The sequence below is a fragment of the Balaenoptera borealis genome, assembly GCF_965194805.1.
Source record: "Balaenoptera borealis genome assembly, chromosome: 7".
NCBI classification, from domain to species: Eukaryota; Metazoa; Chordata; class Mammalia; order Artiodactyla; family Balaenopteridae; genus Balaenoptera; species Balaenoptera borealis.
Window position 1 is genome coordinate 78,668,412 of NC_138864.1, and position 10,592 is coordinate 78,679,003.

The 10,592-nt window shown below is 40.1% G+C and overlaps 1 protein-coding gene across 2 annotated transcripts in view; it reads right to left on the reverse strand.

The window, feature by feature from the left end:
- The window catches only part of GSDME (gasdermin E), a 103,886-nt gene extending 100,862 nt beyond the window's left edge, over positions 1 to 3,024 (reverse strand). For both annotated transcript variants that reach the window (XM_082398458.1, XM_082398456.1), the window contains exon 1: positions 87 to 3,024. The gene's annotated coding sequence lies outside the window, so the exon portion shown is untranslated. The remainder of the gene's footprint in view (positions 1 to 86) is intronic.
- Between the last annotated feature and the right edge of the window lie 7,568 nt (positions 3,025 to 10,592).

Consider the following 10,592-nt stretch of genomic DNA (forward strand, 5'->3'; position numbering starts at 1 on the left):
TCTTAGATTTGCTAGAGAGGTGAGGCCGTAGAGCAAAATGCTATCTTGGAGAGACAGACATGCAGGTACAAAGAATCACAACTTACCAGAGCAGAAACCTCTGCAGGAACCAGTGCTGAGGTAGGAAAACCGGAACTGTAATTGACAAATTGCTGGAGGCTCAGAGGGGAATGAGTCTAAAAGTTAAAAACTTTCCGCACTGGTGAGTTTTACCTCTAGGACCTCTACAAGGTTCTAACAGTTAATATCGGAGGAAAATCTCCTCTTGCATCCAGAAGGGGGAGGGAAAAAGTACTCATTTTGAAATTCACCACAGCATCCATTTCTTCTTAATAAGGTCTGTCTTCAAGAGAAACTATTTCACCAAAGCCTAAACCTATTGAGATTTTATCAAGACACTGACCTGGAGGAAGGGAAATACCCAACTTCAGCCCACTCTAGCCGTCCTGTCCTACCCAAGGGAGGAGAAAGAAACTGAGATACACTTGTGCAATCCCAAGTCCAGAGGCTCACTAAGGGTCTGAGATCCAATCACAGTCTCCCAAGGCAAAGGAAATAAAAGCAAAAATAAACAAATGGGACCTAATCAAACATACGCTTTTGCACAGTGAAGGAAACCATAAATACAATGAAAGGACAACCTACGGAATGGGAGCAAATATTTGCAAACGATGTGACTGATAAGAGCTTCATTTCTAAAATATACAAACAGTTCATGCAGCTCAAACAATCCAATCAAAAAATGGGCAGAAGACCTAAATAGACATTTCTCCAAAGAGGACATACAGATGGCCAACAGGCACATGAAAAGGTGCTCAACGTTGCTAATTATTAGAGAAATGCAAATCAAAACTACAATGAGGTATCGCCTCACACCGGTCAGAGAGGCCATCATCAAAAAGTCTACAAATAATAAATGCTGGAGAGGGTGTGGAGAAAAGCAAACCCTCTTGCACTGTTGGTGGGAATGTAAATTGGTGCAGCCACTATGGAGAACAGTATGGAGGTTCCTTACAAAACTAAAAATAGAGTTACCATATGATCCAGCAATCCAACTCCTGGGCATATACATGGAGAAAACTCTAATTTGAAAAGATACATACACCCCAATGTTCGTAGCAGCACTATTTCCAATAGCCAAGACATGGAAGCCACCTAAGTGTCTACCAACAGATAAATGGGTAAAGAAGCTGTGGTATATATACAATGGAATATTACTTGGCCATAACAAGGAATGAAATAATGCCATTCATAGCAACATGGATGGAACTAGAGATTATCATACTAACTGAAGTAAGTTAGACAAAGACAAATATCACAATATTACTTATATGTGGAATTTTTAAAAATGATACAAATGAACTTATTTACAAAACAGACACAACTCACAGACATAGAAAACAAATTTATGGTTGCCAAAGGGGAAATGGAGGGGAGGAATAAATTAGGAGTTTGGGATTAACAGATACACATTACTATATACAAACCAGATAAACAACAAGGACCTACTGTACAGCACAGGGAACTATATTTAATATCTTGTAATCACCTATACTAGAAAAGAATCTGAAAAAGAATATATACATATATCCCATATATATATATATATCCAAATCACTTTGCTATACACCTGAAACTAACATAATATTGTAAATCAACTCTACTTTCATTTAAAATTTTTTTAATTAAATTAAAGACTGAGATCTAATCATAGGTCTATAGAGCACTTTCCTTCCCTGACACCTTACTACCACATCACTGAAGGCCTATTTACTGCAGTTTCTTTACCCAAGACATAGATCATGCACAGCTTTCAACAAAAAATTACAAGGCGTACTAAAAACCAAAAACACAATTTGAAAAGACAGAGTAAGCATCAGAACCAGACTCAAATATGGCAGAGATGTTGGTATTATCAGACCTGGAATTTAAAACAACTATAATTAATATGCTAAGGGTTCTAATGGGTAAAAGTAGACAATATGCAAGAACATGGATAATTGTGATATAAAAAAAAAATTTTGGTCTTGTCCCTGGCTCCTGGCACAGAACTTGTAAAATTCTTGGAATCTCCTGGGTGATGATGGTGTCTTTGGTGTGTTAATAAAATGACTTTTGGCTGAGGGACGCCTAGATAGCTTCAGGATGGGGGCTGGGCACCAGAAAGACCAAACCATGTGATCAGAGGACTGGAAATTTCAGTCCCATCCCTGACCTCTGGCAAGGGGAAGGTACTAGAGATTATGTTCAATCACCAATGACCAATAGTTTTAAACAATCGTGCTTACATAATGGAACCTCTGTAAAATCCCAATAAACAACAGGGTTTGGAGAGCTTCCAAACACATTGAGGTTCTAGGCAAGTGGTGCACCCAGAGAGGGCATGGAAGCTTGGTGCCCCTTGCCTCATACCTTGCCCTATGCATCTCTTCCATTTGGCTGTTCCTGGGTGGTGTTCTTTATAATAAACTGGTAATAGTAAGTAAAGTGTTTTCCTGATTTCTGTGAGTTATTCTAGAAAATTATCAAACCTGAGGAGGGAGTTGTAGGACTCTCCAAATTTGTAGCCAAGTCAAACAAAACTGTGGGTAACCTGGGAACCTGATACTTGTGACGGGTGTCTGAAGTGGAGACAATATTGTGGGACTGAGCCCTTAACCTGTGGGGTCAGTGCTAAATCCAGGAGTTGGTGTCAGAGTTGAACTGAATTACTGGGCACCCAGTTGGTGTCAGAGCATTGGAGAACTGGTTGGCATTAGAAAACACTCCTGAAAGAACCTGAGAGTAGTGTAAGCAGAGAGATGGAAATTCTAAGAAAGAATGAGAAAGAAGTACTAGAGATCAAAAACATTGTAATAAAAATGAAGAATGCCTTTGATGGACTAATTAGTAGACTGGACATGACTGAGGTAAGAATCTCTGAGCTTGAGGATATGTCAATAGAAACTTCCAAAGCTGAAAAGCAAAGAGAAAAAAGACTGAAAAAGAGAGAACTAAATATTCAAGAACTGTGGGACAATGAAAAAAGATAACATGCATGTAATGAGAATACCAGAAGGAGAAGCAAGAGAGAAAGGGCCAGAAGAAATATTTGAAACAATAATGACTGAAATTTTTCCAAAATTAATGTCAGATATAAAACCACAGATCCAAGAAGCTCAGAGGACACCAAGGCGGATAAATGCCAAAGAAACTATACCTAGGCATGTCGTATTTAAACAGCAGAAAATCAAAGAGAAGGGAAGAAATCTTGAAAGATGAAAATATAAAGCATGTTAGATAGTGGTAAGTGCTAAGGGGAAAAAATAAAGAAGGGGCTAAGGAACTGTACTGGGGGGGGGGGCATGGAGGGGACTGGGGTTGGGGGGCAGGGCGAAGTTTGGAATTTTCCATAGACTGACCAGGGAAAGAATCCCTGGAAAGGGGAGCTTACAGTCAAATTACTGTGAGCTCTTGAATTCATGGTGGACACATTAATAATGCCTTTCTTTATTTGGAGACTGTAACAGGCTCCTTGGTGCAGTAGAAAGGGTATAACTAGGCCGGCATCCTGGTCTGCCACCCACTGACTGTGTGAGCATGGGCAGGTTACCTGACTGTCTGGGCCTCTGTTTCACATCTACAGCTGAGCTTCTTCCTAAAGGACCTAGATCTGCAGGGACCCCCCTGTCCCCAGCTCAGGATGGCTGCCCCATGCCTATCTTCAGGTCTCAGCTTAAACTTCACTTTCTCTTGGCAGCATTCCCCAACCCACAGGTTTAGTGAGGTCTCTCTTATATAGTCTCATATCTTCCTTCACAATAGTTTTCTCAATTAATTAGTTGGTTGTGTAACTATTTAATGTCTGTTTTTCCTGCTGGGATGCAAGCTCTGTAAGAGGGAGAGCCATGCCTGTCTTTGTTCACTGTTACATCCCTAGCACTTCTCACAATGCCTAGCACAGAGTAGGTACTCTGCAAGTATCTACTGACTGCACAGATGAATAAATGAACAGTCGAGTGGTTATGAATTAGAGATAATTCTAGGTTAAGTAATTGGCACAGCGCCTGGCATATATTTGGTGCCTAGTAAATGATAGTTGTTGATTTCATGGACATATTTCTCATCAGATGTTAGTAGTTTCCACGACTAACTTGGTTTTATGTCTTTGCAAAGGCTGTTGGGATTTTAGGGATGGGTTTCCATATAGTTCAGTAATTTTTCAGAAATACAATCACTAGAACTTAGAGAAGGTTTTTGTTTTGTCTTTTTCATTCTTTGGGGTTTTTTTTCCCCCCTCTGGCCGGTTGCTTCTCCTTCTATATGGTAATGCCTCTTTTACCTATGAAAGAAACCATGAGATGAGACTTGAACTTCAAAGATGAAGAATCTAATTGCCGGGACTTGGATTATTTCAAGCAATGAAACACCCAATAACTTTTAAGGACCTGTTGGAATGGGGAGGGGCAGACATACCAGGTGCTGGCTAGGTTATGGGATTGCACTGTCATGGAACACCAAGCTTTTCACCTGAACTGCCTTCCTGGTCTGAGAGGCTGTAGGTGGAAATGGTGTACAAAATAGCACTCAGCAACAGCATATGCTTTTCTTTCTCCCACCTTCATTCCTGAAGGGTCTGTCCTTGGTCTCCTGGAAACTCATCCATGACAATAAAAATTTTTTTCCTTCTACAGGCATACCTTGGAGATACTGCAAGTTCAGTTCCAGATCATGCAATAAAGTGAATATTGCAATAATGCTAGTGACACAAACTTTTTGGTTTCCCAATTTGTATAAAAGTTATGTTTACACTATACTGTAGTCTATTAAGTGTGCAGTAGCATTATGCCTAAAAAATGTACACACATTAAAAATACTTTCCTGCTAAAAAAAAAATGCTAACTACCATCTGAACTTTCAAGAAGTCATAATCTTCTTACTGGTGGAGGGTCCTGCCTCTGTTGATGGCTCCTGACTGATCAGGGTGGATGGTTGCTGAAGCCTGTGGCGATTGTGGCAGTTTCTTAAAATAAGACAACAATGAAGTTAGCTGCACCGATTTTCTCTTCCTTTCATGAACCATTTCTCTGTAACATGCAATGCTGCCTGATAGCATTTTACCCACAGTGGAATTTCTTTCAAAACTGGAGTCAATCCTCTCAAACTCTGCCACTGTTTTATCAGCTAAGTTTATGCACTATTCTAAATCCTTTGTTGTCACTTCAACAATATTCACAGCATTTTCATCAGGCGTAGATTCCTTCTTAAGAAACCACTTTTTTTTTGCTCATGCATAAGAAAATAGCTCCTCATCTGTTAAAGCTGTATCACAAGATTGCAGCAATTCAGTCACATCTCCAGGCTCCATTTCTAATTCTAGTTCTCTTGCTATTTCCATCACATCTGCAGTTACTTTCTCCACTAAAGCCTTGAACCCCTAAAAGTTATCCATGAGGCTTGGAATCAACCTCTTCCAAACTCTTGTTAATGTTGATATTTTGGCCTCTTCCCGTGAATCACAAATGTTCTTAAATGGCATCTAGAATGATATACTCTTTCCAGAAGGTTTCAATTTACTTTGCCCAAATTCATCAGAGGAATCACTATCTATGGCAGCTATAGCCTTATGAAATGTATTTCTTAATGAAACTCGAAAGTTGAAATTACTCCTTGAGCCATGGGCTGCAGAATGGATGATGTGTTAGCAGGCATGAAAACAACATTAATCTCATTGTACATCTCCATCAGAGCTCTTGGGTGACCAGGTGCATTGTCAATGAGCAGTACTATTTTGAAAGGAATCTTTTTTCTCAACACTGGGCTGAAAATATTCAGTAAACCAGGTTGTAAACAGATGTGCTGTCATCCGGGCTTTGTTCTTCCATTTACAGAGCACAGGCAGAGTAGATTTAGCATAATTCGTAAGGGCCCTAGGATTTTTGACATGATAACTGAGCACTGGCTTCAACTTAAAGTCACCAGCTGCATGATCCTCTAATAAGAGCATCAGCCTGTCCTTTGAAGCTTTGAAGGCAGGCACTGACTTTTCCTCTCCAGCTATGAAAGTCCTAGACGATTATCTTCCTCCAATAGAAGGCTGTTTTGTCTACATTGAAAATCTGTTTAGTGCAGCCACCTTCATTAATTACCTTAGCTAGACCTTCTGGATAACTTGCTGCAGCTTCTACATCAGCACTTGCTGCTTCTCCTTGCACTTCTATGTTATGGAGACAGCTTTTTTCCTTAAGCTTCACGAATCAACCTCTGCTATCTTCAGACTTTCTTCTGCAGCTTCCTCACTCTCTCAGTCTTCATAGAATTGATGAGAGTTAGGACCTTGCTCTGGATTAGGCTTTGGCTTAAGGGAATGTTGTGGCTCGTTTGATCTTCTATCCAGACCACCGAAACTTTCTTCAGCAATAAGGCTGTTTCACTTGCTTATCATTCGTGCGGCCACTGGAGTTGCATTTTTAATTTCTTCAAGAAGTTTTCCTTTGAATTCACAACTTGCTGTTTGGTGCAAGAGGCCTAGCTTTCAGCCTATCTTGACTTTTGTTCGACATGCCTTCCTCACTAAATTTAGTCATTTCTAGCTTTTGATGTAAAGTGAGAGACATGTGACTCTACTTTCACTTAAACACTGAGAGGCCATTGTAGGGTTATTAACTGGCCTAATTTCAGTATTGCTGTGTCTCAGGGAAAAGGGAGGTCCAAGGAGAGGGAGAGAGATGGGGAAATGGTCGGTCGATGGACACACATTTATCAAGTTTGCCATCTTATATGGGTGCAGTTTGCAGCACCCCAAAACTATTTTAATAGTAACATCAAAGATCACTGATAGCAGATGAGCATAACAAATATAATAATAATGAAAAAGTTTGAAATCTTGCCAGAATTACCAAAATGTCACACAGAGACACAAAGTGAGCAAATTCTGTTGGAAAAATAGTGTCAATAGACTTGCTTGAGGCAGGGTTGCCGCAAACCTTCAATTTGTAAAAAGCGCAATATCTGTGAAGTGCAATAAAGCGAAGTACGATAAAACAAGGTGTGCCTGTATTTTCTTCTTAAACTCAATTCCACTCAGGCACTTATACACTCTTGGGTATAAACAAATTTAGCATTTAGTCTTATGTTGCTGTTTAAATCATTTGAGCTATAATTCTGTTTTACGATTTAGACATCTCAAGTTATATAGCCAGTACCTGAAGCAAATTGAAAAGAAATTAAGTTGGATAGCTTAAGATAAAATGCCATTATTCTTCTTTCATATTTTAGTGCAAATCATAAATCCACAGATCCGTGGCCTTCATTTTAATATAGTTTATGACTAATTCATTTTAATTGTTCATAGTTGATGGCAATTCATATTGTTCTTCCATTTGCTGATCTGTAATCGGTTCTTATTTTCATATATTTTATGGAGACTCTCAGCTTTAGATATACTATGCAGATCTAAAGAATTTTTAAGACCAATTAACCGTCATAATTGTTGTCATTTGTCACCAAGCTCCCTCTCTTGCCCACCTTTATATGAGCCTTTCTGTGTCTTCTAAAATAGTGATGGCACGGGTCCTTGGGTTTTGCAGAGCCAGAGAGCTAGCATGTCTGTATATATAGATGAAAATATCCCTTGGAAGAAACTCTTTCTAGGAGCTAGCACTCTCCATCCCTTCGTCAGCTATGGAAAGCTCTGTGGCTATCTACTTCCTGGGGTACCAGAAGACTCAAATGCCATAACCACATCTTCCCTTGTTCCCAGTATAGCCAGGTCCTTGCTTTTTTTCATGGCTTCTAAACCCTTTTTATCTTTAATTTCCCCATGTTTACATAGATGTGTGTCTCTCAGATCCACAAATCCTTTGGAAAGTATGTGGGGTCTAGGTTACAACAAGTCATCCTGCTTTCTTTAGGAGGGGAAAGATCTGTCTTTCTGAGACACTCTTGCCTGGGACTAATCTGAGTTCTGAGGGACTGGCAGGGCCCGTTCATCCTCCATCTCCTCCATCACTCCACCATGACTGCTGCAAAGAAGCCATCTCTCCCTGTTATTTCCTGGTGGCACCACTCATTTGCACTTAACACAAACAGGATCATGGTCACCTGCTTGTCATTTTTTCTTTTACAATGTGTATTTCACCTTGAGCCCTCAAACTAGAACCAAGACCACCCCCAAAGATTTCATGCATTTCCCAGGACTTAAATCTCATGCTCACCTGTAGCTTTAAGAGTCCAGGTCTGCAAACTCACTATGCTCATCTGGTCCATCCTCTCTTTGGAGGTGATGCAACTATGGAATCCAGCCTCTGCCTTTCATTTACACAAATACTACCCACACAAGGCATATGTGTGTGGAAGATGTTCCCGAATGCTTGGGAAAACAGAAAGTGTTTATAAGAAAGCAAAACAAGTGACTAAAAATTATATAATAGGTGGCCCTGGGATTTTGCCATCTCTGTGGTTTGTCTTCTGTCAAGCCACAGTCGTGGATTGTCACTTATCACCCCCAGTGTTTTATCAAATTAGTTTTCCCAATGAAGACAAGTTATTTTCCTAAGTGGAAATCCGATACCAGGTTTTATGGTGATTTTTTTCTCATCCTGTTACAAAATATGACATGGACACAATATTTTCTAACTCTCTAGTAAGTCTAAGAAGGCAAAGACCTTCGTTTAGATTTCTTAATAACTCAGGAGAAGGGAAGAGGATGAATGTTGACCATCTGTTGTGTGTTATGTTGAGATGAAATAATTTACTTAAAAATCACATTGCTTAGAATGCAAAATCAACACAAATTTGTGAAACAACCAGAATTCCCTGATATTTCAAGCTCACAAAGGGCTACTAGGGACTCCTTGACGTTGCTGCCTCCAATTGCGGCCTACCTGCCCCGACCTGCCTCTTGGAATCTTTGCTAAGGATTCATGGTGGTAAGGAAGAGTGGCTGGTCATGGTGATTAATTTCACCATGGTCATGGTGCTGGTTATGGTGATTAATTTCCTGTGACTAAGAGAGTGTTCATCATGGTGGTACTGAGAAAAGTGAAGTCTCAGAAATGGGAAGATGGAAAGACTTGAGTCAGACTTTAATGAGCCATGAGCCAGTGCCTGCGTATACTTGTTGCTTAACTTTTTGTTATCAAAAATGTCAAACCTATACCAAATAAGATAGAGTAGTATAATACACGTCCCTGTATCCATCATCCAGCTTCAATAATTATCAACTCATGGGCAATCTTGTTTCATCTATATCTACTCCTTGCCCCACAACCACCATCATTTCATTTTAAAGCAAATCACAGGTTTTATTTGATAACCAGGTCTTCACCACCACACTAGGATTTGCTTTTATGTCATGTAAATTTTCAGTTAAAATTTAAACATGAATAAATCACCTTAATTGAAACCTCCTAGATCAGATATAAACTGCTATTCTATTACACAAATGGACCTGATGAGATGGCCTCACTTTATCATTTCTTAGGTCACTATTCTCACCTCCTGCTGCAAAGATCATTTATTTCCCAAACCAATCTGATGCAAATTGTGTCCTTTTATTTCTGAAAAGACCAGAGATTCATTTGTATGTGTGATATAGAAATGTGTATAATGGAAATAATGCTAAAAAGTTAAAAATTATATGCCAAAATATTAGCACTATTTTCTTGGGGTGGTACGAACTCAGGAAGTTTCCATTTTATTCTTTCCTTTTATCTTATAATTACTTATTTTCTGTTGGTAAAAGTAATGTATTAGGGCTTCCCTGGTGGCACAGTGGTTAAGAATCTGCCTGCCAATGCAGGGGACACGGGTTCGACCCCTGGCCTGGGAAGATCCCACATGCTGCGGAGCAACTAAGCCCATGCGTCACAACTACTGAGCCTGTGTGCCACAACTACTGAATCCCGTGCGCCTAGAGCCTGTGCTCTGCAACAAGCCACGACAATAAGAAGCCCACGCATCGCAACAAAGAGTAGCCCCTGCTTGCCGCAACTAGAGAACGCCCACACACAGCAACGAAAACCCAACACAGCCAAAATAAATTTATTTAAAAAAAAAAAAGTAATGTATTACTTTTATGACTAAAAAATGAACAAAAACATCCACCATGGGTATAAATTTCAAAGAAACTTTTATGGAAAATAACACATTTGCCTTCCCTACACAGGTTGAACTCTTGAGGATAAATGGGAAAATGGAAAAAACATTTTCACCAGTCAACAAAATTTGGACACCCTGAAATTGCCCACATAGGCAGGGCCTCGAAATCTGGCCCTGCATATTACCTGAACCAAAACCCATAACCATGACTGCACCCAGGCTTTTAGGGTTGCTTCAGGGAGCAGGAAGCAGTGTAGGAAGTATAGCTGAGGAACAACTGGAAGTCTGGTGGTTTTAGATGGCTCTTAGGGACAGAGGGTAGGATATCTGAAACTAGGGCCCTCCTGGGAAAACAGACATGCAGAGAGTCACTGACTTCTCTTGGGGCCATTGCTGCAGGTGACTTCATGGAGAAGCGAGGACATAGCTTGCCTGTGAGCCTGAACTCCTCTGCTTCCAAGAAGCTTCCCCTCCCTCTCCTGAATGCCCCCCCCCCATAATCAGATCAGTTC